The sequence below is a fragment of the Pinus tabuliformis genome, chromosome 7 (genome assembly GCF_031772625.1).
Source record: "Pinus tabuliformis cultivar Carrire ecotype Pingquan chromosome 7, CPIR1, whole genome shotgun sequence".
NCBI classification, from domain to species: Eukaryota; Viridiplantae; Streptophyta; class Pinopsida; order Pinales; family Pinaceae; genus Pinus; species Pinus tabuliformis.
In genome coordinates this window covers 219,635,230-219,638,437 of record NC_142293.1, presented here as the reverse complement: position 1 = coordinate 219,638,437, position 3,208 = coordinate 219,635,230, and positions in this window count along the sequence as shown.

Here is a 3,208-nt window from a genome sequence, read left to right as displayed (position 1 = left end):
TCAGTCCCCCCATCATCACTGGCATGTTCAGTTCTTCATTGACTTCCTTATTCATAAATTGTGGAAAGAGGCTAGCTACCTTTATAACTTTTTCCAACGACGTCTCCTAATGTGCTTTGAACAGATTACCAAAATGTTGTATGCCAAGATTCACTAAGCTCCTGAAAGTATGCATTGATGATCCTACCTCATCCTCTAGGGACCATATAGTATTGAAGGCCTTTCGACCTCTTGCATGTTGTTGGAAAAATTTTGTATTGTCATTCTCCCATTTGGAACTAGATAACTCTACTCTTAAGTCTCCATGTTTCTTCCTTCTCCCTTAATATCTTGATTTTCTTTGCTTCTAATTGCGAAATATATAGTGTTGATTATGGAGTATCATACCCTCCACTGTCAGGCTCTTCTAATATGGCTAATTCAGACTCGATTCTACAGAGGGTATCTTCTTCCTTTTTTTTCTCCTACTTTTCCCATTCTATGGTCCTCTGCTTTAGGCGAATAAGGTTTCCATCAAGGTGCTCAGCCAACGAGCTTTCCTCAATTTGTGATCTAGCCTGCCATACTTCTTTGACAATTCTTTGAAAATCCTCATCCCTTAACCATGTCATATTAAATTTGAATGGTGCACGTGGATTTGGAGAGTTTCCTGCTACTTCCAAAAAGATAAGAGAATGGTCTAAAATTCCTCCCGAACCAACCCACGGCCTAACCGATTCTATCTTGTCCATCAGTGGTTCCTTGATTAGGAATATATCTAGACGCCTTGCTAACATAGCACTACCCATTCTATGATTTCTCCAGTTAGGTTGAATGCATGTTGCTTCTATATCTATAAGTTTGTTGTTCTCCAAGATTTTTTCAAAGAAATCCGTGAGTGAATCCACCTGTGCGTGGCTTCCCCAATATTCTGCATGACCCATAGAGAAGTTTAAATCTCCCCCCAATATTAAATTGTCAACTTGCATTAATGATGATCCCATAACATCTTCCCAGAAGTCCATACAGTTCTGGCATGGCCCATATATGTTGACAATCCTAATGTCAATACCTAATTCTTAAGAGAATACATCTGCCATTAGTGCTCCTTCCCTCCCCGAAATATTCACTAACTTCATCGATCTATAGTTTATGCCTACTACAATTCTACCAAATCTACCTCTCACATCTAATGCATGGAAAATCCAGCCTATAATCAAAGCTTCTAATAGAGTTACAACTTGAAAACTATCCTCTAATGTCTCTTGAAGGAATCCACATCCAATTTCTCAGACTCTAATAACCTTCTGAAGGCTATTTTTTAGTAGGGCTAGCCAACCCTGTGCAATTAAAGGATAACCACTTCATCGAGAAACCATGATTGGGTTGCATTTTTCTCTAAGAACCCCATCAAGTGATAACTATCTTCCTTATGCTACATCCATACTTGCCTTATGAATGGATTTTGATATATAGGACTGCCTACCTCTAGTGGATTTAGGAATCAACGACGGATATGTGATACCTATACCCCCCAACAACTATAGGATGTTTAGTCAAAGATCTCATCTTATATCTATCGCTTGAATTAGATTCAGTTGATGTATCCATCTTCAAGGGCACAAATACCTGGGATAATGCAGGAACGATAGGGAAAGGGGTCGGGAAACATACAAGAACCGAGACCATGGGACAAGCAACTGTACTTAAATCTCATAAAGATAATGCCACCCCAACATTATTTGCAGGACAAGATATAGGAGAGTAATAAGATGGACTAAATGATATATTAGGTTCCAAAGATGGGAGAGAGAGATTGATACCTGGAATAGGAACTGATGAAGAGTCTCACACACAGGTAACCCTCAGAGATGCTAGTCTAGAGGATGAAGCTTGCTTCCCTTCATTCTTGTCTGTCACCTTTTGATGACGAACTGAACTCTTTTGAGGCATTTGGATCATAGAATTTGTGCCTTCTTCATTCCCAAATGTGCCTTCATTCCCACCCGAATGATCATCTAATGTCTTCCCCTTAGTGTTCAATGGGTATTCTTTGAATATGTGATCAACTTCATGACACCTCCTGCATCTAAACAGTACCCCTTCGTAGTCCAAATTTTGCAATATGGAAAGTCCCCTCCATTGTCTCTTCAAACTTTCCACCAGTCCCTCCCTGGTGTCAAGTGTACGTAAATACGGGTGAAAGGAATCTTGCTCGTCTCGACAACATATTTATTGTAGTCTAAAAATACCCCCAAATAATTCCCAATGCTTCTGAAAACATATTTTGTCCAAAATTGAAGAGGAAAACTTGAAATCCTTACCCAAATCAGACCAACCCCCAATTTTTGTCTCTGAGGATCAAACAGAAGTGACCATCTTTTCATCATTATAGGAGCCATCTCAATGTGCCAAAAATTCGTTAGTACCCAAGACGCATGTTCAACCCTCATGAATCTCAACGCAAACCATCCCCTGATCATAATGACCATAGTCGGCATTACTTCTAAAATTTGACCCCAAACCTCCGAGACCCATTTCTTCAGTCGCACCAAAGAGTAATTTCTCCCACAAACCCTACCAACTAGAACTCGATCTGTCATGTCCATAACCTCATCCAGTTTGATACCTTCCCCTAGAACCAACAAGCACCCTCTTTCTCTAATTTTTGTACACTTTGATTTCTTATCTCACTTCTTCGAAATACCTTCATCAACATTTCCAAAACCTTGTGGGGACTACCTTCTGAACTACTAACCCTAAACTCTGACTGATAGCGTTCAAGTTCACTGACATGGATCCTGTCAAAATAAATAGAAATCTGGGTCAAAGAAAGAGTCTCGAGACCCAATGTTATTTGGTATGTATTGACCCTCTTCCCCTGGCTATAACCTGCATAATATTGGTTCCCAGAATGAACCTATCCATCATATTGCTCTGATACGCTTGCTGATTCATTCCTATTGGAGATTCCTTTGTTCTGATCTTCATCTGAGCTAGGGTTTACATGATTTTCTAGAAATTACAAGGACGATGGAGATGGAACCAAGAGTTCTGGTTGTGACTGTTAATTATCCAAAATCAGGTTTTCCAATTCTCTTGAGCAATGAATCCCAATCGATATTTTCCCTAACACCGAGAATAGGTTTTCAAAACCTAGGGTTGTAGGGCTTCCAAATACTTCCTCCGAGGAAAACCTAGGCGAGGAAATCTGCAGAGCCGGTGCTCC